At 40.2% G+C, this 26,962-nt stretch overlaps 1 protein-coding gene across 2 annotated transcripts in view; it reads right to left on the bottom strand.

Annotated features, from left to right (window-relative positions):
* ZBTB8A (zinc finger and BTB domain containing 8A) overlaps positions 1–26,962 on the bottom strand; it is a 55,391-nt gene that overhangs the window by 14,915 nt on the left and 13,514 nt on the right. For both annotated transcript variants that reach the window (XM_043445498.1, XM_043445499.1), the window contains one exon: positions 26,343–26,443. The gene's annotated coding sequence lies outside the window, so the exon portion shown is untranslated. The remainder of the gene's footprint in view (positions 1–26,342; positions 26,444–26,962) is intronic.

Below are 26,962 nucleotides of genomic sequence, written 5' to 3'. Positions count from 1 at the left end.
CCTTGAGGGGTACAGACAAATTTGGGACACTCTAGGGTTGTTTCTGAAGCTTATTGCAGTAATCTTTCTTTGGATGAAGATCACATGCCTTACACATGACCTTCAATCAAGACTGGAAGAAGACATAATTTAAGGAACTGTCTCCAACCTGGATGGAAGGACCTTTCTATCAGGTACTCTGAACTAGCTCATGCCCAGTGAAACTGAAGGGAAATTGACTCTTCAGTTAAATCCCACTTCCAAAGGCCCCTAAGCTGGACTGGTCCATAAGAGAGGCCTGCTGACCTCAAACTCACCTTAAAACAATGCTCAAACAGGGGAAACTACACTACACTAGGATGAGAAGAAGATGACATCATAAGTAGACAGTTTGCCCAAGATGCTAATCTGACTTTTATGATCATTTATGTTTTCTTGATTCCTTGGACCTATGCCTATCAATCACATGTTTTCTATCATGGACATGATTCTATGCTAGTTTAAAACTCAATCCAATTGTTGGGTTGTGGCCAATTACCTGTGCCTATTACTTCTGGGTTACCTTGGTGGATTTCTGTTCTTTAGGGCTCTGATTGGATACCCCCTAGGAAATTTGTTTTAGATGAGTGTTCTATCATGTTCTATCTATTCATAATAATTCTAGATGGGATCCTCTCACCTGGCCAATTAAAAATATCTGCTCTGAGACTGGCCATAGATTTAAGTTTTCTCTTAGGGTCATTTAAACTCAATCGGAGTGATGAGCTAAGTCTCAATAAAAAATTAACTTCTCATCTATTAAAAGGAAAACTCCTACAATTATGGGGAAGATCTACATGGTTAACACCAGGCTATGGTCATTTAAGTTTAAAGGCTCCTCTATGTTGGGAATGGTTAAATCATACTAAAAATTATCAACCTGGTAATTATGAGACAAGGCTGGGTGCTTTACAAACTATGCCTCTTATTACCCTTAGAGAGAGTGATTGGTATGGGACTCAGTGGATTTGTGGCACTAATTTATGACCTTGACATCTACAGGAATGATACGAAGGTGCAGTCTGGGATTCCCATGAATTTCAGGTCATACATGTTAACAAATTACAGGTAACCCCAACCAATCTACCATTGGTATGATCCCAGTGGGTCAAAGATCTGTATTCTACTGGTATGACCATTTAGCAGCTTGTGTGTGTGTGCCTTCAATGGGGTTGGAGGATGTAATTGACCGTATCTAAGCCTTGACAACCTTCATAAGCTTTAAATGATAGTAACCGGGCTATTTGGAGAAGGCAATGGGACCCCACTCCAGTACTCTTGCCTGGAAAATCTCATGGATGGAGGAGCCTGGTGGGCTGCAGTCCATGGGGTCGCTAAGAGTCGAACATGACTGAGCAACTTCACTTTCACTTTTCACTTTCATGCATTGGAGAAGGAAATGGCAACCCACTCCAGTGTTCTTGCCTGGAGAATCCCAGGGACTGGGGAGTCTGGTGGGCTGCCATCTATGGGATCGCATAGAGTCGGACACAACTGAAGTGACTTAGCAGTAGCAGGGGGGGAGGGATAGTTAGGGAGTTTGGAAAGGACATGTACACACTGCTATATTTAAAATGGATAACCAACAGGATCTAATAATGTATAGCCCATGGAACTCTACTCAATGTTACGTGACATCCTGGATGGGAGGGGATTTTGGGAAGAATGGATACACGTATGGAGGTAAAGAACCCGCCTGCCAATGCAGGAGACTTAGGAGATGCAGGTTCAATCCCTGGGCTGGGAAGATCCCATGGAGGAGGACATGAAAACCACTCTAGTATTCTTGCCTGGAGAATCCCAAATCCCATGGACAGAGGAGCCTGGCAGGCTACAGTCCATAGGGTCACACAGAGTCTGAAGCTACTTAGCATGGCATAGCATGGAGGGTTCCCAGGTTGTGACGAGGCAAAGAATCTGCCTGCCGATGCAGGAGACACAAGAGACGCAGGTTCGATCCCTGGGTTGGGAAGATCCCCTGGAGTAGGAAATGGCAACCCACTCCAGTATTCTTGCCTGGAAAATTCTATGGAGCCTGGAGAGCTACAGTCCATCAGGTCAAAAAGAGCTGGACACGGCTGAGTGACTGAGTCTGCACACGAGCAGATACAGGTATGGCTGAGTCCCTTCACTGTTCACCTAAAACGATCACAACATTGTAAATCCACTATACCCCGATAGAAAAGAGAAAGTTCAAAACAAACAAACAAACCAACCAAAATAACCATTACATTTAAGATGCAATTTTTTAAATAGCACTTCATGTCTTATACAACACTTTTCTCTCCCGGAATGAACGTGTGGAGTGTCTAATCTGAGTACAGCAGTCAGAGCGACCTTTCCACAACGTAAGTGAAATCAAGTCACTCCTCTGCACGAAATCCTCCAAAGTTCCCCATCCAATCCCAAGTGCCTCTCCTGACCTGCAAGGCCCTACACCATCTGCGTCCTGTCCCTCGGAGTACCCCTCTGCCCGCATCTCCTCTGCTCTAGTCCTCACACACAGCATTCCAGCTCCAAAGCTCATTCCCAAACATTTAAGGCAAGTTCCTGCCACGAAGCCTTGTGGTACTATTCGCTCTGCTTGGAAATTCTTCCCCCAGATATACACATAGCTCCCATTCTCACATTTTCTGATCTCTGCTCAAATGTCACCTTATCAGAGAGGCTTTCCTTTATCATTCTATGCACCTCCCCCTACTCTTTATCCTCTTATTATTTGATTACTCTCTGTTTCCTCCTTCTAGAACTTAAGGTCCTCAAGAGCAGAGAGTTTACCTGTTTTGTTTACTTATATCCCCAGGTCCCTGAACAGCACTTGAGCACACAACAGATGCTTAATCAATGCTGTTGAATGAAAGAGTCAAAAATATTAAAAGATATAAGGAAATTGTTCGTTATAAAGAAGAACCAGCAGGCATGACAAGCAGGGAATTAGAACCCCCTGCTTAAAGTATTGAGTAAAACAGAATAAAAATCTAATAGGCTATTAAATAAGTGTGTTTAAAATGATCTAAGATAAAAGGTGATGTACACTAGCATATAGTTATGAGCACAGACTCTAGAACCAGGTAGCTTGACTGAAATTCTAGCTCTTTCATTCTAGCTATGTTCTAGCTATGTGAACCTGGGCAATGTATTAATATTTAACCTTTGTAACGCTGTTTCCTTATCTGTAAAACAGAAGCAGAAATAGCATTTATTTCATAGGATTACTGTGAGGATTGAATGAGTTGATGGACTGGGTTGGCCAAAAATTCTTTCAGGTTTTTCCGTAACATCGGCTGGAAAAATCCAAACGAACTTTTTGGCCAACCCAATATCTACAGCACTTGAAACAGTGTTTGGTATGTAGTAAGTACTTCACAAATGCAGTTATTTGTGAAGTACTACTTTAGCTATTCTCCTTTTACTTTATCATTATTATCCACAAGAATGGGGAGAAAAAGAAGAGGTAGGTTTGAAGAGGAATCAAATCAACATATGAAAAATATAAGTAATGAAATTAAAACACCTCATGCTGCAAGATGAGTGCCCCATTTGCAACTTCACATCCATATTCCTGGCAGGAAGAAGATGAAAAGACAAAAGGCGATTACCAGGCAATTTTTATCTTTTTTTTTATTGGGGGAAAAAAAAGGTTTTTCCAGATGCCACATTCAGGGAACTTGCAACTCAATGGCTTGAATCACGTCACCTAGTCTTTAGGTGTGCACTTTCACTAATAGTATATATCAATTTCTACTTCTCAATTTTTGCCAACACTTAATGTCATCAGACTTTTAAAATTCTGCCAATCTTATGAGCATACAATGGTATGCTATTGCTTTTATTTGAATGGACTGAACAACTTTTAATGTCTGTTGACCATGATTAACTGAATTTCCTTGCTCATTACAATTTGCTAAGTACCTCTGCATAACAACTAACCACCAAAACAATGTTATACAATAATTAAGTATTTATATAGCTCAAGTGCTTGTGGGTTAGATGGGGCAGCTTGTCTGAAGTGGCTGTGTTACTACATGGTCTTACATCTTCCTCCTGGGACTAGTAGGCCAGCCTGGACAATTTCTTCTCACGACAATGGCTAAAGGACATAAACCCAAGTGGAACTACATGAGGTCTCTTAAGACTAAGGCCTGTTAGCTGCCACAGTATCATATGTACCACGTCCTAACAGACTAAAGCAAATCACATGGCCAAATCAAAAGTACAGAGGAGAAGAAATATCTTCTGGTCTGTTAGTGGGAAGAACTGCAAAGTCATACAGCAAAGGGTATGAATGTTGGTAGGGGTCTACACAATATCCTTTCTTATATTTTAAACTGGGTTATCTTTTTCTTATTGATTTATAGGTATCCTTTATATATCCAACAAACTAATCCTTTATCAGTTATAAGTCTTGCAGATATCTTCTCCCATCTGTGGTCTGTCTTTTTAACTTCCTTAAAGGTAGAGTTTTTATTAAACAGCAGCTTTTAGTGTCAATATGGTCAAATGTATCAGTCTGTTAATGTGTTTTCTCTATCTTGTTTAGGAAATCCCTATCTCAAGGACATTGAGTTTTTTTTATTAATAAAGTTCTGTTTCTCACTTTTAGGGTTTTAGCCTACTGTTGATTTTGCATATGGTATTCTAATATTTTTCATAAAGATACCAATCTTTCTGGCACTATTTATTGAACAGAAAATCCTTTCCCTGCTAATTTGTAATGCTACTTCTGTTATACATCTAGTTTCCATAAATTCATGGGTCTATTTCTAAGCTCCCTTTTTGGTTCAATTCATCTATTTCTCTCCCCCAATACTGCACAGCTTTAATTACTAAAACCCTAAATTGAGTTTAAATTTAAACTCTAAATTTAAACTAAATTTAGAAAACTAAAACTCTCCCTCATAAGGCTCCTTCAAATAACATTAAAAAATATGATTGTCTCTTGTTCTTCTATATAAAAATTATGATAAGCGTATCATATTTCACTTTTAAAATATCCTACAGGGATTATTTCTGGAATTGAATTTAGAGATTAATTTATGTGAGACCATACATCTTTATAATACTGAGTCTTTTTCTTAAAAAAATATTCTTTCTTTTTTTTTCTTGGCCACACTTCATAGCATGTGGAACTTCCCCAACTAGAGATTGAACCTGTGCCCCCTGAAGTGGAAGCATGGAGTCAATCACTGGACCACCAGGGAAATACCTCTAATATTGTTTTATTATCCATGAATATGGTATAATTCACCATTCATTTAGGTCTTCTTTCACATTCTTCAGTAATGTTTCCTTATTTTCTTTATGACCTTGAATGTTTTTTGTTAGATTTATTTCTGTTGCTTATAGGTTTTCTTGCTATAGTGAATGGGCTAGTAGGCTTCATGGGCTGAGTGGAAATGTTGCTAAAATCTTGCCATTAAGAATGATGTTTAGGGGCTTCTCTGGTGGTTCAGTGGTAAAAAAAATCCACCTGCCAATATAGGAGACGGGTTTGATCCTTGGTCCAGGAGGATCCCACGTGCCATAGAGCAGCTAAGCCTGTGCACAACTATTAAGCCTGTGTTTGGGAGCCAAGGAATTGCAACTACTGAGCCCACGGGCAGCAACTACTGAAGCCCATCAGTCCTAGAGCCCGTGTTCCACAACAAGGGAAGCCACCACAGTGAGAAGCCCGTGCACCGCAAGTAGAGAGAAGCCCCTGCTCATCACAACTAGAGAAAAGCCCGAGCAGCAACAAAGACCCAGCACAGCCAAAAATAAAGAAACAAATGAATTAATTAAAAATTGGGGTCATAAATGAGTGCTAAATTGTATTAAATGCTTATTCTGTATTTATACGCTTTTTTCCACTTAATCTGGCTATTGGTTTCCCAGGGCTGAGTGTGAAGTTGTTCAGTCGTGTCCGACTCTTTGCGACCCCAAGGACTGTAGCCTACCAGGCTCCTCCGTCCATGGGGTTTTCCAGGCAAGAGTAGTGGAGTGGGTTGCCATTTCCTTCTCCAGAAGATCCTCCCAACCCAGGGATTGAACTCAGGTCTCCCGCACTATAGGCAGACGCTTTACCATTTGAGCCGCCAGGGAAGTCCAATGGAGGAGGGCATGGCCATTCCTAGGGCTGCTGCAACAAAATACCATCAACTGGGTGACTTAAAACACAGAAACATACTGTCTCACTGTCTGGAGTCTAGAGATCTGAAATCAAAGCCGGCAGGGCCAGGCTCCCTCTGAAACCTTTAAGAGAGGAATCCTTTGCTTTTCCCTGTCTTCTGGTGGCCCCAAGTGTTCCTCAGGTTGTGGCTGCAGAACCTCAATCTTTGCTCCATCCTCACAGGGCTTTCTTCTCCCTGTGTGTCTCTGTGTCTCCGCAGGAAGATCTCTCCTGTATCGTCACAATGTCTTCTTATAGGGACCCTAGTCATTTTGAATGAAAGTGCCATACTCCAGTGTGACCTCATCTTAATTAATTACACCTGTAACAACCCTGTTTTCAAATAAGGTACTGTAGGTTTGGACTTCAATATATCTTTTTAGGGGGAACACAATTCAACCCATAACAATCTATTAAAATGATATATTACACTAATGGATTTTTTGGATATTGAATCATCTTTGCATTCCCGGAATACACACTAACCCAGTCTTTATTTTTATACTTATTTAGAAGCTGAAAAGATAAATCTTCTGCTTTTTCAATTCTCCAATAGTATATGGCTAAACTGAGTAGTGGGTTGAATACTGTCCCTCAAAATTCATGTCTACCTGGAACCTCAGAATGTAACCTTATTGGAAAGAATGTCTCTGCAGATATAATTAGGATGAACTCATACTGGATTAGAGTGTGTGTTCTAAGTCACTTCAGTCATGTCCGACTCTTTGTGACCCCATGGACTGTAGCTCTCCAGGCTCCTCTGTCCACAGGATTCTCCAGGCAAGAATAACGGAGTGGGTTGCCATGCCCTCCTCCAGAGGATCTTCCTGACCCAGGGATCAAACCCATATCTTTTATGTCTCCTGCATTGGCAGGCGGGTTCTTTACCACTAGTACCACCTGGGAAGCCCATACAGGATTAGGGTGGGCCCTAAGTTCAATGACTGGTGTCCTTACACCAAGAAGAGAGGATGCATAAATACACACAAGAAAGAAAGCCACATGAAGAGGTAGAGATTGGAGTTACACAACTACAAGTCAAGGAATACCTGCAACCACCAGAAGCTGGAAGGATTTTCCCTGGAGCCTTCGGAGGGAGTGTGGCCCTGCTGACACTTTGGTTTCTGACTTCCAATCTCCAGACTGAGAGAATAAATTTCAGTTGTTTTAAGCCACCCACTTTGTGGTGCTTTGTTGTAGCCTACCCTAGGAAGCTAATATAAACTGCACGAAATTGCCAACATCAAACTGTAATAAATAAAAACAGTAATTTCACTTAGTTGACCTAAATCTTGATTTAAAATGAATTGGTGAGGGACTTCCCTAGTGGTCCAGTGGTTGACTCTATGCTCCCAGTGCAGGGGTCCCAAGTTCGATCCTTGGTCAGGGAACTAGATCTCACATGTTGCAATTAAGAGTTTGCATGCTGCAACTAAAGATCCTGCATGTGGCAACTGAGATTGAAGATCTCATGTGCCACAGCTAAGACCCGGCACAGCCAAATAAATAAATAAATAAATAAATAAATATTTTTTAAAAAAATAAATGAATTGGTGAAAAGGGAAAGTATTTGTTTCCGTATTAACAGAAGAAGCCGTAGCTATTTAAAAGTTGCTATTCTGTTTCAAAGGGCACTTTTGGTTACCGGCCTGTTATATCATTTCCCTTCTGTTTACTCATTATTCTATTCCTACTACTCCACCTACTCATTCAATACCTTTTTGTGGAAACAGCTCCTCAACTTTTCTTCAGAGGATCAACCTTTCACTTCTTCATTTCTTATGGGTCTGGAAGATACTCACTCGACTCATCACTCTAGAGGGCAACTTGTGACCTTGACCTGGCAAATCAGAGTACTGCATTCCCATGGCCAGTTATTGGTTTGGGGATGGACATAGCAAACAAGGCCACAAAAGGAGGTTCAATCAAAGCAAGTCTTAGCATTTTTTCTTGGAGCAACTAGGAAAGAAGACCAATCTTATAAGGATGTGAGCCTGGAGCTATGCAGATTTTCTGCCACCATAAGAGAACCTACATGAGAAGGGATCAACACTGGGGAAAGCAGAGCAGAGAAATAGAAAGACCAGATCCAATCGACATCATTTTTCTCTAGACCAGAGGCTGGTCATTCATGTCTGTGAAGGGCCAGGTGGGAAATATTTCAGGGTTTGTGGGTGTGAAAATGTGACTTATAATAAATATGTATTTTGGAAAAAAAAATATGTATTTTGGACTTTGTCCATGGTTCCTGGCTCACAGTTCTCCAAACCCCTGGAATCTTCTAGGCAGTGAGAGCAATGGGAACATCTTGTGTTATAATATTTAAAATTATATCAGAGCCATGAAGGTGAAATGGGCATCTTGTTACTTATAACAAGTCCCTTTCAACCATAACTGAGTTTATGTTAATAAGGTGACATTTTTTTGACTATTTATTTGGCTGCACTGAACCTTAGTTGTAGCATTCGGGATCAAGTTTACTGACCAGAGATCGAACTTAGGCCCCCTGCATTGGGAGTGCTGGGTCTTAACCACCAGACCACCAGGGAAGTCCCAATAAGGTGAATTTTGGAAGTCCCCTAAAGAATGGGGGATTGCCAGGGAGAACAATTAGTGGATTAACAGTCCCACCTCATGACCTCTGAAGAGGAGAGAGGGACTGGAGGTTGAATCAATCACCAACGGCCAATGATTTAATCAATCACGCCTAGGTGATGAAGCCTCCATAAAAACCAAGGAGAGGGTTCTGAACTTGCAGGCTGGTGAGCCAGAACTCACCCATTTGCCAGTTCCAAACTCCATAGGACAGAAGTTCCTGGTTTCAACATCTTGTCCTATGTCTCTCTTCACCCAGTTGTTGATTAATGACCGCTTAATACCCTTTGTAATGAACCAGTAAGTTAACTAGTTTTCTGAATTCTGTGATCCACTCTTGCAGGTTAATCAAGGTGGGGGTCCTGGGAACCTCTGATTTATAGCCAGTTGGTCAGAAGCATAGCGAACAATCTGATTTGTGCTTAGCATCTGAAATAGGGGCATTCTTGTGGGACTGAGCTCTTAACCTGTGGAATTTGATGCTATCCACAGGTAGATAGTGCCAGAATTGAGTTGAGTTAGTGTTGGGAAAATTGCTTGGTTTGGGGGAAAACCCCACAAATCATAGTGGGTCATAGACCTCTTTTACAACTATTCAGCTTCACCACTATGTTGTTCAATTCAGAGCATAAAAACATCTAGACAATATGAGAAGGAATGGGCATGTTTGTGTTCCAATAAAGCTTTATTTACAAAAACAGAAACAGACAGGGGACTTCCTTTGCAGTCCAGTGCTTAAGACTCCACACTTACAACACAGGGGGCTCGGGTTCAACCTCTGGTCCGGAACTAAGATCCAACATGCTGTGCAATGTGGCCAAAAATCAAACAAACAAAACCAGACACAGGCTCCTTTCGTTGACCCCAGCACTAGGCTCAGTCATACCTTAAGCTATATGGATCCTTGAACTTTTAAGTTACTTGAGCCAATAAATGTCCTTTTCCTTAAGTTAATTAGAGGTGGTTTTCCTTTTAACTTGTAACCAAATAATCTCAACTTATGTTATATCTGAAGATTCTGAATTCTTCGTTAACTTTCATCTAACTATTAGTGTAACTATTCTTTAAAATCCATTCTTAACCCTGAAAGGAATCAAAGTTGGTTTCACAGAGGAAAGATAAATTGATGACCAAGTCATTGCCAGTTCTTTTTCAGACATGTCTTATATAAACACTAATTCTATTCTTAAAAGATTTAATAAAAGTTAATTCCTTGGGGGAGAAACAGATTTTCTTTTTCAGTCTAAGTTTCAACAAGAATTTGCTATGCAGGCAATTTGTAGACATTCAAAGTGAGCATCAGTATTGTTAAGAGCTGCAAACAGTAGTCACTGTGTACAAATTTAAACAGGCTCCTCACTGAGAGTTGATGGGGAGTGGGAGGATGTTAACAGTGAAAGTAAAGTGGAAAATTATCTTCTCCTGACTGCAGAGACTTGAACACTGTTTTGAAAAGCAGAAGAAAGAACAGAGGACCTCTGAAAAGGCTGAGAGCTGCGGGAATGATTTTAGCAACAGACTGTGTCAAAGGGCAGTCACGTGACTCTTCCCTAAAGTGAAACACCTCAAGTTGGCAGACGAATTCCTAGAGCTATGTACTCCAGTCCTGAAAAGAAAAGTATACTTTCAAGACAGGATGGAGACTGAGTTCCAGGGGCTTAATGAAAACAATCCAATAGATAAAAGGAAGGAGGTAATTCACACACACACAACTAGGTAACAAACATACCGCAGGGAAGAGAAAGAGAACGATCATGGATGAGTCCAAGTTTTATGGCCTGAGTACTGGCAAAAGGCACTTGCCATTTGTTGAAATGGGAAAGACAAGGTGAGAAACAGGTGGTAGGGGCTGGCACCTGGAGCTCAATTTTGGACATGTTAAGTTTAACGTGTCCCGTTATTCATCTAATAAGAGATGAAGAGTGGGCAGCTGTGCACATAAATAGAGTTAAGAATTTAGGTCCAGGCTGGGGATATAAGATTGGGAACCATCAGCATATAGATGGTATTTACTCAATCATTTAGTCATGAGATTAAATGTGATTACAAAGGAGGAGACTACATAGAACAGATACAAGTCCTTGGCACTCTTAACATTTAGAGAATACAGAGATGAAGAGGACCAAGCAAAGATACCTGAGAGGAAAGCCAGAAAGATAGAAATACCCTGGAGGGGAAGAAAGTGTTTCAAGGAAGAAAAGCTAGATCAACTGTGTTAGTTTTGTTAAGATGAGGACTAAGGGTTGACCACTGGATTTATCAGTGGAGAGTGTGTGTATATGTGTGTGTTAGGGTGGGTTTAAGGGAGAATGGGACAAGAGAAACCAGCACACACAACTCTTTTCAAAGAGTTTTGCTGTAAAGGGAAAGAGAATCAGGGAGGAAGTGATAGTAAGGGAAAGTGGGGTCAAGGCTGAAGAAGAATTTGAATATTTTGGAAAGAAAAAAAAAAAGATAACTGAAGAAATAAACTTCCAGATGAAGCAGAAAGAGATTGAGAACACATTAAAATGGTTACTATTAGAAAGGATCACAAAAACACAAAAGAAAAGAAAGGATCAATGAGGGATGGGAGTAGATGCCCTCTTTGCAATAGGAAGAGAAAGTGACAAAGTGTACAGATACCTGAGAAGGGAGTAGTATGGGAGCTCATTACCGATGCCTTTGGTCTCTAAGTAAATATCACTATTTGTGAAAATGATGAGGATGGGGTAATACAGTAGCATTACAGTCATTAAATATAAAAATGTTTATCTGATTTTTAATCTACTCTGATTTATACTTTTTCACTCAAATCATAAGATTAAAGTATCACAACATAACCTGAGCTTAACCCATAGTAGATAATAAATATTCAGTGGATTTGTATTGGTGAAACTGTTGCATTGCTAGACTATAGCAACTGACAGGCAGGAGAAACTGCTGTTTTTCCTTAACCTACCCATCTAGGGTTGAGTAAGTTTGTTCTTTGCTCTTGCCAGGTTTTCGTAACTAAGGCAACAGATTTTGGTTTCTGTACTGACCATTTTTACCTATTGCATAGCTATTTAAGCCAAACAACTGCCCTTTTGTATTCCGTTATGTTCTGATAAGTAGAGTCTGGGGCTGAGAGTCTGAAATCTCATGACCCAGGATCTTTCATCAGCTAATTTCCTGTAAGATATGCTAAATGGGTCATGATGGAAACAGAAGACCAGAGGAAGAGAGAAATTTCCAGCTTCTAGCTCTCACAGTTGCTATAATAGTAGCAGGATGGGATGATTCTGGACAGCAGCTGAGGCAGATACAGAATCTTTTTGGTGATTCAAGTTCTGATTGAGGTGGCAATTCTTCAGCAGATCCAAGACTGACTGTGTCTTCAGAAGGGCAGCACACGCTTGTGGGTTCAGCTTTAAGGGCTTGTGAACTCTTAAGCCCTTGTGGTCTCTGAGTATCATTTCCTTCTTCTTTTTTGTTCCTCCAGCCTCCATCCTCATTTATGCTCTTCCAGGCCTTCCCACACCCTTGCAATTTCCTGTAGCATATTATCTCCGTTTGGAATATCTGGAATGACTTCTGTTTTCTGGATAGGACTCTTACTATACAATCTTAACAACAGAAAAGGTCCCAGGAAATAGGCCCTCCGAAATAGGATTTGAGGATTGGTTTGCTGACTATTTGAGCTTGAACAGAGTGATGGGCTTACTGTTGATGGAAAATGGAAATGTAGTGGCATTATGATTACCTACCTCATCACTCATGTTTGCTTAGGACGAAGTCCTATCAAAGGCAATGCTTTGGGAGACCAAGTGGCTGCTGCATTTGACCATCATGATAGTAATGATGACCACAAGGACTTGGGAGGCCATCTGCTCTGACTGTATTGAAGCACTCACAGAGAGGAAACGATAAGTTCCAGTCTTTAAACTCAAGTCACCATCAGAGAATCAAAGAACTTTGACAATGACCCTAAACGAAGCTCTCTGTGAAGTCACATGGTGCATATAGCTAAATATTAGACCCCAAATGTGTGGGCTGCAAAATAACAACACAGGTTGTTTTAACATCCTGACTAAGTCTCTGATGCGACAGGCACTGATGGTGAGAGAGACCCTAAGGCTTGGAATGGGAACATCTGAATAGATTCAGGCAATCTGAGAACCTTGAACCTTTAAATTCCCAAGAGCCTCCCTCACCAAGGAAGCTGCCTGTCCTTCCTAGTCTGAGGAGACCAGCCTTCCTTTTCTTGAAGACAGTAGAAACTCACCTGAGACAACTACCTTGCAAGGAGATACCAATTTTCCTCCAGACACACCTCCCCACTTCTCACTACCACCAGACCACGGCCAGAGTCAGATCCCAGTATTTCCCAGGGAGGATAATGTAAAATTATCATGCAGGAAGAGTTGTTAGTGAGTTAAAGCACTTAGGAATGTCTCTGAAAATGTTTCACTGGCTGACCACAACTTGAACTCAAGAGTGAACTATATTCAATGAAGTTGAGATGCCAAAAATTCTGGAATGTAGAGGAAGAAACCCAAATGTCCAGAGGACACTTCCTTCACTTAGATATGGAGGTTATCATCTGTAGGATGGGGATGACAGGAGAAAAAGTCCTCACTAAAATGGGATGATAAAAGATCCCAGAGTGGTAAAGGCCAAGTGACAGTGGTTAAATGCTGCCAACGACGTACATATGATTACCATAATATACAGCAGGGATCAAATTGCCAACATTCATTGAATCATGGAGAAAGCAAAAGAGTTCCAGAAAAACACCTACTTTTGCTTCACTACTACACTAAAGCCTTTGTGTGTGAAAAGAGTACATAAGGCTATATACTGTCACCTGGCTTATTTAACTTATATACAGAGTACATCATGTGAAATGCCAGGCTGGATGAATCACAAGCTGGAGTCAAGATCACCAGGAGAAATATCAACAACCTCAGATATGCAGATGATATCACTCTAATGGCAGAAAGTGAAAAAGTGAAAGTGTAGTCGCTCGGTCATGTCCAACTCTTTGCAACCCCATGGACTGTGGCCCACCAGCCTCCTCTGTCCAAGGAATTCTCCTGGCAAGAATACCAGGCAGAAAGTGAGGAGAAACTAAAGAGACTCTTGATGGGGGTGAAAGACGACAGTAAAAAATGTGGCTTGAAACTCAAGATTAAAAAAACTAAGATCATGGCAACCAGTCCCATCACTTCATGGCATCCAGTCCCATCACTTCATGGCAAATAGAAAGGGAAAGAGTGGAAATAGTAGCAGATTTTATTTTCTTGGGCTCCAAAACCACTGTGGATGGTGACTGCAGCCATGAAATTAAAAGATGCTTGCTCCTTGGAAGGAAAGCTGTGACAAGAAAAGTTAGAACAGCGTATTGAAAAGCAGAGACATCACTTTGCTGATAAAGATCCATATAAGCAAAGCCATGCTATTTCCAGTGGTCATATATGGATGTGAGAGTTGGACCATAAAGAAAGCTGAGCACTGAAGAAATGATGCTTTCCAACTGTGGTGCTGGAGAAGACTCTTGAGAGTTCCTTGGACAGCAAGGAGATCAAACCAGTCAATCCTAAAGAAAATCAACTCTGAATATTCACTGGAAGGACTGATGCTGAAGCTGAAGCTCCAGTACCTGGCCACCTGAAGCAAAGAGCCGACTCATTGGAAGAGACCTTCATGCTGGGAAAGAATGAAGGCAAAAAAAGAAGGGACTGGCAGAGGACGAGATGGTTAGATAGTATCACTGACTCAATGGATATAAATCTGAGCAAATTCTGAGAGATAGTGGAGGACAGAGAAGCCTCGCATGCTGCAGTCCATGGGGTCACAAAGAGTCGGACATGACTTAGTGACTAAACAACAACAGCAGGGATGGATCTTTGGTGATGGCTAACTGATCTTGTCGTCTCTGGGAACTGTCTAAACAAACAGCTTACTAAAGTATTAACTTGGTCTATATAACAAAAAACCAACCAACCACCAAACAGAAATTCTAGGTCTACTAAGCAGGAGTAGACTTGGTTTGCCATATTGGAGTATGATAGCCTGCCATCCATACCTCAGACCTAAGCTGCTTTAGAGAACTGGATTTATAGAACATTTGATTGAAGAAGGACACTACATTCCCACAAGTACATATTAAAAATCTCCTCCAAGTCTTCCTCAAGGGACCTGAAATAATGTCCTAGTAGGGCATTACTAAATGAATGTAAGTGAAGCCATTTACGAGGATGACTGAACACTAGGAGAAAGGAACTATCTAGATCTTTCAGGGACTGCGAGATACTGGTTCTGAATGGGCATTAATCCCCGGGTATCCAAAATGCCATCGTGATCCACCAATCAAAGTAGGCATTTATTGAGGCAGTGTTAATGGAGTTCTGGCCTGTGTCTATCTCACCCTATGGTCATTTTTCCTATTTCTGAAGTACATTTCCAAAAGCCCTACTTAGCAACTGGCAAAAGCCCCACTGTAGCTCCCTGATCATGGTATGGGGGCTATTATGATAAGGGGCTTCCCTGGTAACTCAGCTGGTAAAGAATCCACCTGCAATGCAGGAGATCCCAGTTTGACTCCTGGGTTGGGAAGATCCACTGGAGAAGGGATAGCCTACCCATTCCAGTACTCTTGGGCTTCCCTGGTGGCTCAGATGGTAAAGAACCTGCTTGCAATGTGGGAGACCAGGGTTCAATCCTAGGGTTGGGAAGATCCCCTGGAGAAGGGAATGGCTACCCACTCCAGTATTTTTGCCTGGAGAATTCCATGGACAGAGAAGCCTGGGGAGCTACAGTTCCTGGGGTTGCAAAGAGTGGGACACGACTCAGAGACTTTGGAACAAATAGAAATTCTTAACTTTCCTTTCCTACCAGCATAAACCAAAACCAACACTAAATCCGTTGGAAACATACAGAGATCAGTGCCACCATCAAAGGTTTCAAAGATATTAGGGTAGTGATTCCTATCACTTCGGCATTTAATCTGCCTCTCTGGCCTCTGCAGAAGGTGGACAGGTCTTGGGCACTGACTGTAGATTTTAGTATGCTTGTTCATCATTCAGTCGTGTCCAGCTTTTTGTGACTCCATGAACTGTAGCCCACCAGGCTCCTCTGTCCATGGAATTTTCCAGGCAAGAATACTAGAGTGGGTTGCCATTTCCTTCTCCATGAGTATGCTTAGTTACTGGGTAATTCTGATTGTAGCTGTTGTTCCAGATGTGATCTTTCTATTGAAGCAAATCAACATGGTACCAGGCCCTTGGAATATAATCATTGACTTGAGAGAGTTTTGTCTCTATATGGATCAGCAAGAAACACAAGTAGCAGTTTGTTTTCACCTGTCAGGGACAACAGTTCACTACATCGATATTATAATGCTGATTGGACATAATGAGAAGAAAGTAGCAAGTATCTTAGATACCTTAGTAAGAAAAATGTGTGCTAGAAGGTAGGAGACAAACACCATGAAGACTGAGAGTTTTGCCTCCTCATCGACATTTTCAGAGGTCAAATAATCTGGGACATGTTGGGATCAGTCCAATCTAAAGTGAAAGACAGGACTTCCCTGGTGGTCCAGTGGTTAAGAATCTGCCTGTCAATGCATGAGATGTGGGTTTGATCTCTGGCCCAGAAAGATCCCAGATGCCTCAGGGCAACTAAGCCCATGAGCCACAACTAATCAGCCTGTGCTCTGGAGCCTGCGAGCCGCAACTACTGAGCTCACATGCAGCAGCTACTGAAGCCCATGCACCCTAAAGCTCATGCTCCACTACAGGAGAAACCACCAGAATGAGAAGCTCATGCACGGCAACTAGAGAGTAGCCCCTACTCTCCACAACTAAAGTCCTCACACAGAAACGAAGACCCAACACAGCCATAAATAAATATATTTTTTTTAAAGACTTGTATCTAGAATATATAAAGACTTCAAAAAACTCAATCATAGGACAAACAACTCATTGGCAAATGATTTGAACTGATATTTCACTAAAAGATACACAAATTAGCATATGAAAAAATGTTCAATATCATTAACCATTAGGGAAATACACAATGAACAATGAAATGTCATTACACACCCACTGTAATGGCTAAAACTAAAAAGACCGACAGTACCAAGTGTTGACAAGGATGTGGAGAAACTGGATCGCATACACTGCTGGTGGGAATATAAAATGGTACAATTACTTTGAAAAACTGTTTAGCAGTTCCAGTAAAGTTAAACCTACTCCAGGACCCAAGAATTTCATTCCTAAGTATTTGTCCTAGAGAAATGAAAACATATGTCCACAAAGAGGTTTGTACAAGAATTTAGAGCAGCTTCACTCACATTCATCCTCATCTAGAAAGAAATGTCCATCAACTGGTGAATAGATAAACTGTGGTACATCCATACCAAAGAACAGCAGTGAGCAACAGAAAAGAATAAACCTCAGATATACAAAATTACATGAATGAATCTCAAAAGCAAAAAAGCTCAACAAAAAAAGCTAGATACAAAAGAGTCAATAGTGTGTGATTCCAGTCATATGAAATTCTAGAAACAGGCAAGACTAATGTAGAGTGACAGAAAGGAGACTGATAAAAGGCATTGGGTGGGGGTGGGGGGGGGCAGGGAAGATAAGAGGGAAGTTCTGGGTGATAGACTTTATGGTGACTGAATGGTGACATGAATACATATCAAAACACAGTACCTCTTACTGTATGTAAATTTTACCTTAATAAAGTAAAAAAAAAAAAAACAACTCCTAGAAACAAGAGAATATGTGAAGATATCCAGTATAAAACACACAAAGTGAACACACAAAAATGAGTAGCTAGCTATCCAATGCAATGGAAGGTTCTTGCAAAATTGTTTAAATTAAATATCTTAAGAAATATGCAGGAAGTTTAAGAAGCATATGATAAAACTCTATAAGGAGGGTCATAAAAGAACACTTGAATAAACAGACTAACGCCTTAACTTTCTGGCTCTGCTTTTACCAGAGGGATCTGCTAAAATATAAGTCATGTTGTATCATTCCTCTTCTCAACACTTCCAGAAGTTTTCTTTTCAGAAAGAATTCCAAAATCATGACCCTCATCTAAAAGGACTGCAAGATCTTTCCTCCCATCCCCTACCTGCCCCTAGCTCTAGCCTCAATGGTTTTGATGTTTCCCAATGTGCCAATGCACTCCTGATAGTCCTTGTGTCAGGAACCTTCCTCACCCAGATCTTCACATAACTTGTTCCCCAACTTTAAACAAATCTTTGCTTCAATATCACTATTAGAGGTTACCTTGGCAAGTCCATCTTTAGTATGGGAAGTTTCAGTTGATCACTATGACTCAACAGCTGTTGTCATAGAAACTATGTCATACATTAGAAACCAGGAGAAAAGACAAAAGTGAAAAATGATAGTTGTCTTCTAATATTGAAGAAGAACTACGTGGAAGAGGAAGCTCTTCCTCTAGAAGAGGAATTATTCTTCTAGAAGCTCCGGTAGGTGAGTCCTCTGGCCTGATCACTAGAACGTTAAGTTCCACAAGGCCTGACTGTTTGGCATCCTTAGCACAGAGCATGTCTGGCACACTGGTGCTCAGTCATATTTGTTGAATAAATGTTTTAATGTGGTTCTGAAAAGCAAAATGGACCAATGGATAGGACTAAAAGGAGGCAGATATTAACTCAATATGAAGAACTGTTTCTTAAAAATGAGAACTTGATGGGATTTTTTGAACTCAGGTGTCTTGATCTAGTGCCTTCATGTTTATACGCAAGCAAACAAAAGAGTTCCAGAAAACCATCTATTTCCGCTTTATTGACTATCCCAAAGCCTTTGACTGTGTGGATCACAATAAACTGTGGAAAATTCTGAAGGAGATGGGAATACCAGACCACTTGACCTGCCTCCTGAGAAACCTGTATGCAGGTCAGGAAGCAACAGTTAGAACTGGACATGGAACAACAGACTGTTTCCAAATAGGAAAAGGAGTACGTCAAGGCTGTATATTGTCACCCTGCTTATTTAACTTATATGCAGAGTACATCATGAGAAACGCTGGGCTGGAGGAAGCACAAGCTAGAATCAAGATTGCTGGGAGAAATATCAATAACCTCAGATATGCAGATGACACTACCCTTATGGCAGAAAGTGAAGAAGAACTAAAGAGCCTCTTGATGAAAGTGAAAGAGGAGAGTGAAAAAGTTGGCTTAAAGCTCAACATTCAGAAAACTAAGATCATGGCAACTGGTCCCATCACTTCATGGCAAATAGATGGGGAAACAGTGGAAACAGTGGCTGACTTTATTTTTCTGGGCTCCAAAATCACTGCAGATGGTGATTGCAGCCATGAAATTAAAAGATGCTGACTCCTTGGAAGGAAAGTTATGACCAACCTACACAGCATAATAAAAAGCAGAGACATTACTTTGTCAACAAAGGTCCGTCTAGTCAAGGCTATGGTTTTTCCAGTGGTGATGTATGGATGTGAGAGTTGGACCATAAAGAAAGCTGAGCACTGAAGAACTGATGCTTTTGAACTGTGGTGTTGGAGAAGACTCTTGTGAGTCCCTTGGACTGCAAGGAGATCCATCCAGTCCATCCTAAAGGAGATCAGTCCTGGGTGTTCATTGGCAGGACTGATTTTGAAGCTGAAACTCCAATACTTTGGCCACCTGATGCGAAGAGCTGACTCATTGGAAAAGACCCTGATGCTGGGAAAGATTAAGGGCAGGAGGAGAAGGGGACGACAGAGGATGAGATGGTCGGATAGCACCACCAACTCAATGGACATGGGTTTGGGTGGACTCCAGGAGTTGGTGATGGACAGGGAGGCCTGGCACGCTGCAGTCCATGGGGTTGCAAAGAGTTGGACATGACTAAGCAACTGAACTGAACTGAAACTAAGGTTTGGAAAGTTTTAAGTCGGTGGTTATTTTACTGCTTATCTCAGTCCACTAGTGGGCTGTGAAATCAATTTACTGTGTACAAGTAGGATTTTAAAGAACACAAAATAGAATTTAAAATATTAGAGCTTATTGCAAGTAGTAAGAATTCTTACATGAATTTTCTGTTTCAGGTAGAGATAGATTAATATACAGAATCCCAGGTGTGTATTAGGTCAAGATGTGCTGTGTTTAGTCGCTCAGTCGTGTCCAGCTCTTTGGGATCCCATGGACTGTAGCCTGCCGGTCTCCTCAGTCCACGGGAATTCTCCAGGCAAAAACACTGGAGTGAGTTGTCATGCCCTCCTCCAGGGGGTCTTCCCAACCCAGGGATCAAACCCAGGTGTGTCCAGGCCAATTCTTTACCATCTGAGCCACCAGGGAAGCCCAAGAATACTGGAGTGTGTAGCCTATCCCTTCTCCAGGGGATCTTCCTGGCACAAGAATTGAACCAGGGTCTCCTGCATTGTAGGCAGATTCTTTACCAGCTGAGTTACCAGGTAAGTCGTGGTCAAGATGTAAAATGTAGTATTTCTTACTATTTTTGAAAAAAAAAAAGAAAACTGTTTTGAGTAATACCAGGTTAAGCTGCTCAACACAGAATTTGCCCCCTTGCAAAGTAACGAGTTCTATTTGCAGTTGAGATGGAGGTAGAATGTCATTGATTTAGGATGGAAACACTTGGGGAGCGGTGGCACTAGAGGATGTTAGGAATTTATATTTTTTCATTACATTTGTGTACATTTTCCAAAATCATCATACATCCTTTTAAAAGTAGTTTTAAATACATATATATGAAACATACTTTACAATAGAAATTTAAAATGGAGATGGGATGGTTTCTGTAGGTTTACACTGAACACCATTTGTATTGTAATCCAAGGCAAAAAACAAAACAAAACAGAAAAGTACAAACAATTTATATAATACTTGCGACATTTGCCCACTATGAAATGAGCATTTTCCTGGCGCTAACTCCTAGGAGGAATCTGTATGTGAATTCTTCTGAGGGCATTAAATGTCATTATAGAGAATATGTGGACCAATACAATAAACTTCCTAACTGGTCTCCTTGCCTTTTATCTTTTACCCTTCAATCCATCCTGAAGTATGTGATCTTTCCAGATTCTCCTGTTTAAAATTCTTTAGTGCTCCTTCCTGCCTCCTTGATAGAGTCCATATTTCTACGGATGGATTTAATACCCCTTGGGACCCAACTTCTGCCAGTCTCTGTATGCTCATCTCCTTCCAGCTACCTACCTCCCACTCTTAAGATCTATGCCATTCCCAGGTACATTATACCCTTCACGCTGCCAAGCTTTTTATATATTGTTCCTATGCTACACATAAAACCACCCTTCTCAGTCTGAGAAGCTCTTCCTCTTCCTTCAGCGTCAGCTCAAACACAGCATCGCTTGGGAAGCTTTCCTTGACTTTCCTGGGTTCATGCTATTGCTATTTCTTCCAGGACCCATTGCACTGTATACATGTACACCATGGCAATTGCTGGAATGCATTTTATTTGCCTGCTTGGATATGTGTTTCCTTTCTACACTGTAATAATCATATGAGGAGAGACCATGTCTCTGTGTATGGTGGTGGTGATTTAGTTGCTCAGTTGTGTCCGACTCTTTGCGACCCATGGACTGTAGCCAGCCAGGCTCCTCTGTCCATGGGATTTTCCAGGCAAGAATACTGGAGTGGGTAGCCATTTCCTTCTCCAGAGGATCTTCCCCACCCAAGGACTGAACCTGGGTCTCCTGCATTGCAGATGGATTCTTTACCAACTGAGCCACCAGGGAAGCCCAGCCTTGATTTAATGTTTGAGACATTCAATAAATATCTTCACTAATGTCCTTACTGAACTAACAAGGTTCTTTTTTTTAAATTTGCTTTTAATTGGAAGATAACTGCTTTACAACGTTGAGCTGGTTTCTGCTGTAACAACTATGTGAATCAGCCGTAAGTAGACATATATCCCCTCCCTCTCAAACCTCCCTTCCACCCCGCATCTCATTCCACCCTTCTAGGTTGTCATGAGCTCCCTGTGTTATATAGCAACTTCCTGCTATTTTACATATGGTAATGTATATGTTTCAATGTTACTCTCTCAATTTGTCCCACCCTTTCCATCCCCTACCATATCTATACGTCTCTATTACTGCCCTGCACACATACAATGGAATATTACTCAGCCATAAAAAGGAACAAATTTGAGCCAGTTCTAGTGAGGTGGATGAACCTAGAGCCTGTTATACTGAGTGAAGTAAAAAAAAACAAATATTGTATATTAATGCATATATATAAATCTAGAAAAATGATAATAATGAACCTACTTGCAGGGCAGGAATAACAAAGGTTATTTACATGACTTTCCCTATATCCTGACTTTAAAGTCAAGGACATTCTATAATTAATTCAATGAAAGCATTTCAAAGGCAAACTAAGCCAATATGTTTTAAGAGTACGCTGTTCTTTAGAATTTTCTCTTGACATGGGGTTCAAGCTGATTAGTTATCACCTTTTTTGTGTGTCCCCATTGTGAACCACACATAACTTTAAGGTGACACCTTTCACACTAATTTTTGTACCTATCTTTTCCTATAAACTCTTTGAAGGCAGGGATAGTCATATTCATTTTATTTTTTTAATCTCTATTTTATGGCACAGAGTCTGGTCTATAATCTATTAAAAGTTTGTTCCTGATAAAAATATATCTATTATAGCCCCAAACCTAGCATTTAATAGAAGTTACCCAGTAAAGTCAGCAACAGAACAAGGATGCCATTTATTCCCACTACATATTATTTAACATCATTCTGGAGACATTAGCCAATGCAATAAGACTTGAGAAAGAAACTAGAGAAAGGAGAACTAGAAAGTATGAGGTGAAATTATCACTTTGTGGATATGCTTATATACCTGGAAAATGATAGAGAATCAACTGTAAAATTACCACAAACAAAAAGAGTATTAACAGGGAGTAGGAGATTATGAAATTCATAATAGAAATCATTATCATTAACTTATATATATATATGTATATATGTGCAAAAAAAACCATACCAGGTAAGAAATATAATGAAATAAAGGACTCCGGTTTTCAACAACATTAAAAATACAAAATATGGAGGAATAAATTTAACAAGAAATGCATAAGACTCATGAAAAAACCTAAGGACATAAGAGAAGACTACAGAAAATCAAACTCTTTGAATAGGAACATTCAACATATTACGATGCCGATTCTTCCTAAGTCATTTTATAATATAACATGATCATAATAAAAATACCAGTAGGTCATTCTAAGATCAATACAAGTTAATGCTAAAGTTTTATGGAAAAATAAATATACAACAGCCAGTTAAATTTTGAAAAAGAATGAAGAGAGAGAATTAGTACCAACAAACATTCAGTTATATTATATACTTCATCAGTAATTAAAACTGTGATGCTGATGATAAAGACAAAGACAGACCAGTGGAGTATACTAGGAAATCCAGAAAAGTACCCCAATATATGTGGGAATTTAATATATGATGAACCTGTGGTAAAAAGATGAGCAATTTACTAAGTGACATTGGGACAATTTTTAGCCTTCTGGAAAAAAAAATAAGCTGGATTTACACCTCCATCTCACACCAGGATGAATGCCATATGGATCAAAGACTTAGATGTGAAAATAAGTCCATAAAAGTGCTAAGAAAATATAAGGTTTATAAACTCAAATTGGGAAAGGCCTTTATAACCATGACTCAAAATACAAAAGTCATAAATGACTGATACGTGTGACGACATAAAGATAAAACAAAATTCTGTATGACAAAATATACTACAAAAAGGCGAAAGACAAATGACAACATGGCAAAAACATCTATTAGAGAAATGGCAATCTCCATAATATACACTAAGCTTCTAAGAAATTGGCTAGAAAAGAATGATAACCTAAGAAAAAATAAGACAAAGGACAGTTCACAGAAAAAGAAATACAAATATCAGATGAAGGGATGTTCAACCTCAGTCATAAAAATATAAATGCAAATCAAAACTATATTGATGTTTCATTTTTCCTCCCTCAAATGAGCAACAAAATCCAAACATTTGATAATATTGATAAGACTGTGGGAAAGTAAGCACTTTCAATCTTGACTGGGAGGAATACAAATTGGTGTCACTCCATGGAGGGCAATTTGGCAACAGTTTTCAAAATTATGAATGCATATATTCTCTGACCAAGCAACTTCACTCCTGGGAATTTATCCTACAGGCATACTAGTACATGGGGCTTCCCAGGTGGCAAAGTAGTAAAGAATTCGCCTGCCAATGCAGGAGACGCAAGAGATATGGGTTTAATCCCTGGGTCAGGAAGATTCACTGGAGGAAAAAATGGCAACTCAGGCCAGTATTCTTGCTTGGGAAATTCCATTGACAGAGGAGCCTGGCGGGCTATAGTCCATGGGGTCGCAAAGAGTCAGACACGACTCAGCAACGAAGCACTAGCTCTAGCATACTGGTACATGATCAAAGTGACACGTGTGCATAGTTATTCACCGCAGCACCGTCTAGAATAGCAAAAGACCAGAAAAACGTCCATCAGTAGGGGAGGAAAGTCATATGGGAAGATGGCTAAGATACAAACATGACACATGATACACATAGTTAAGTCTTTTTAAAAAGCAAGGAACACACACACAAATTATAAGGAAAAAAAGTGGAAACTCTGGAAAACCAGGACGGAGGTTGCTAACTGGAGGCAAGGTGGGATCTGGGAGACAGAGGCAAAGATGGAGAGGAGACGTTATATGGTATACTTTTTTAACATTCTGAGTTTTCAATCATATGAATATATATTAAAAAAATTTTTTAAGTGTGTCAAGCAAGTGGGTGAAATATTAACTATCAGTCTCACATTTGTCCAGATCTAGGTTGTAATTCATGATTAAGATATCTTGGGAGCTCACAGAGTAATGATATTTTGTGTCTACCTATGTCAAGATTCATGTGCCACGTGAACAAGTGACAAGATCACATTCCATTATGAAACGTCAAGAGGTTATATTTCTTGGGAGAAAGAGAACAAACCAAGCGAGTGTCAGGTGAACAAACAGCTATACTATTGCAACTGTCAATCTGCTCACTGGTCTGAACACAGTGATGATGGCAGGAATGGGAAGGAAGGAAAAGATACAAATGACCTCAGTGGGAAATAAATCCATGGGTCTTGATGGCTGATTGAAAAATTCTACTGTGTATGTTCAGAGAGCCCCACTGCAGTCTCCAGAGCTCTTCTAACTCTTATTCGACTTGCCTAATTGTACCAAAGTGTACCATGATTTGTAATTGGCTGTGGAAGTCTAGAAAGAAAGAAAGAGAACCCAGTGATTTTGTGCTTAGCAGTATCACTAACAGAAATTAGAAAGCCAGAAGGAAAAAAGCCAAGTTAGGGAAAAAGCAATGAATTAGGTTTTAAGTACATGGTGTCTGATACGAGTGGGAAATCAGGTCGCCATGGCCAGAGGGCTACTGGAAATCCTAGTTTGAAGTTCAGAGGGGACATCAGACTTGAAGGTGGTGATGTGGGAGAGATCTGCAAATAGAGAAGAAGAGGCTCAGAGGAAATTCGGGCAGAGGGGAGAAGCTGGAGGACCGCCCTGACTGTGGAGCAGAATGGGGAAGAGAAGGCAGAGATACAGACAGAGAAATACAAGAAGAATCAGGAGAGCATGTGACACGTACACCGAGGGTGAGGAGCTTTAGGAAGCAGTGAAGGGGTCTACACATTGAGAAATGAAAGGGCCACGGCAATAATAATAGCAATGAATCCTGACACACAACAACCTGAAGGTAGATAGTATTGTTAGCTCCATTTTACAGAAAAGAATATTAACCCAGGGAATTCCCTGGTGGTCCAGTGGTTAAGAACTCTAAGCTTTCACTGCTGAGGGCTGGGGGTTCAATCCCTGGTCAGGGAACTAAAATCCCATAAGCTGCAGTGAAGCCTAGAGAAAAAAAAAGTGGGGGCGATATTAATTCAGAAAGTGACTTCAAAGCTGCAAGATGTAACTGGTAAGCTATAGTCCTTCATGGTGGTCTTGGGAGAGCTGGGAGATCAGAGTTCTGCCACTAAATTAGCTATATGTGCAGGGACAAGCAACTTCACCTTTCTAGGTTTCATTTCCTTCTCTGAAAATTGAGGGGATTGGTCTAGATAATCTCTAGCTCTTAGGTAATGAGTCTTTGATTAAAGCCGAGTGGAAGAGGAACTTCCCTGGCAGTCCAGCGGTTGAGAATCCACCTTACAATGCAGGGGACTTGGATTTGATCCCTGATTGGGGAACTAAGATCCCACATGAACTGCAACTACTGAGCCCATGAACTCTGGAGTGCATGGGCCACAACTAGAGACTCAACACAGACAAATAAATAAATAATTTTTTAAAAAAAGGCAGCATGGTAGAGATATATACACATAAGATGGGCAATGAATTGAAAATTTAGCCATAAGTGAGCAGGGAGACCTGGCCAAGATCAGAATGCTGAATGTTTTACATAGTGAATTTTCAAGCAATAAACCCATACTCTGATATATAAAATCTATAATTGAAAAACTCTTTTTATCTATATATTTCAGTTAGGTATAATATCAACAATTAAAATTTTTCATACCTGGAAATTTATAAATACTGTTCTTGAAACCCTGCTAAGCTGGTTGAATAGAATAAAAATGGAACAGTCCAAGTGACGCAGTCTGTATATGAAGGATTGTCCTGTAGAGAGAGAAAAGAGCTTTTATAATAAACATTTGTAATAAGAGACAGAAACGACTGCTAAGGTACATAAATATTTATGGAAATAAATTATATAGGAGCATTTATCAAGAATCATTTCTTTAGACTGTAAAAACAGATCATCTAGCACAGAATATTAGTTAATGGGAATCCTGAACCTCTTAATATTAAAGTCTGTAATAAAGATTTCCAAAATTAAAAAATATTATGGCAGACTGAAAGCAAACATACTTTTCAACTTTAAGAATAAAATAAACTTTTTAAGACAACAGCTGTTCAAAGGCAGGCCAACATATGTTCTATTACCCTTTTCCTACAAATGACATCAATATGATTTGCAAGAAAACCAAACAGAATAAAGATTCAACTTACAAAGTTAAACATTTCTTTAAAACTCTGTGGTTAAGAGGAGAGTGGAGGAAAAAGTTCTACTACATATGTTCACAAAGTCCCATTACAGTCACCCAGATCTTTCATTTGTTTGCCAGATTGAACCAG

Source organism: Cervus canadensis, chromosome 24 (genome assembly GCF_019320065.1).
Source record: "Cervus canadensis isolate Bull #8, Minnesota chromosome 24, ASM1932006v1, whole genome shotgun sequence".
NCBI lineage: Eukaryota > Metazoa > Chordata > Mammalia > Artiodactyla > Cervidae > Cervus > Cervus canadensis.
The sequence above is the reverse complement of the archived record's forward strand: the minus strand, read 5'-3'. Positions and strand labels throughout refer to the sequence as shown.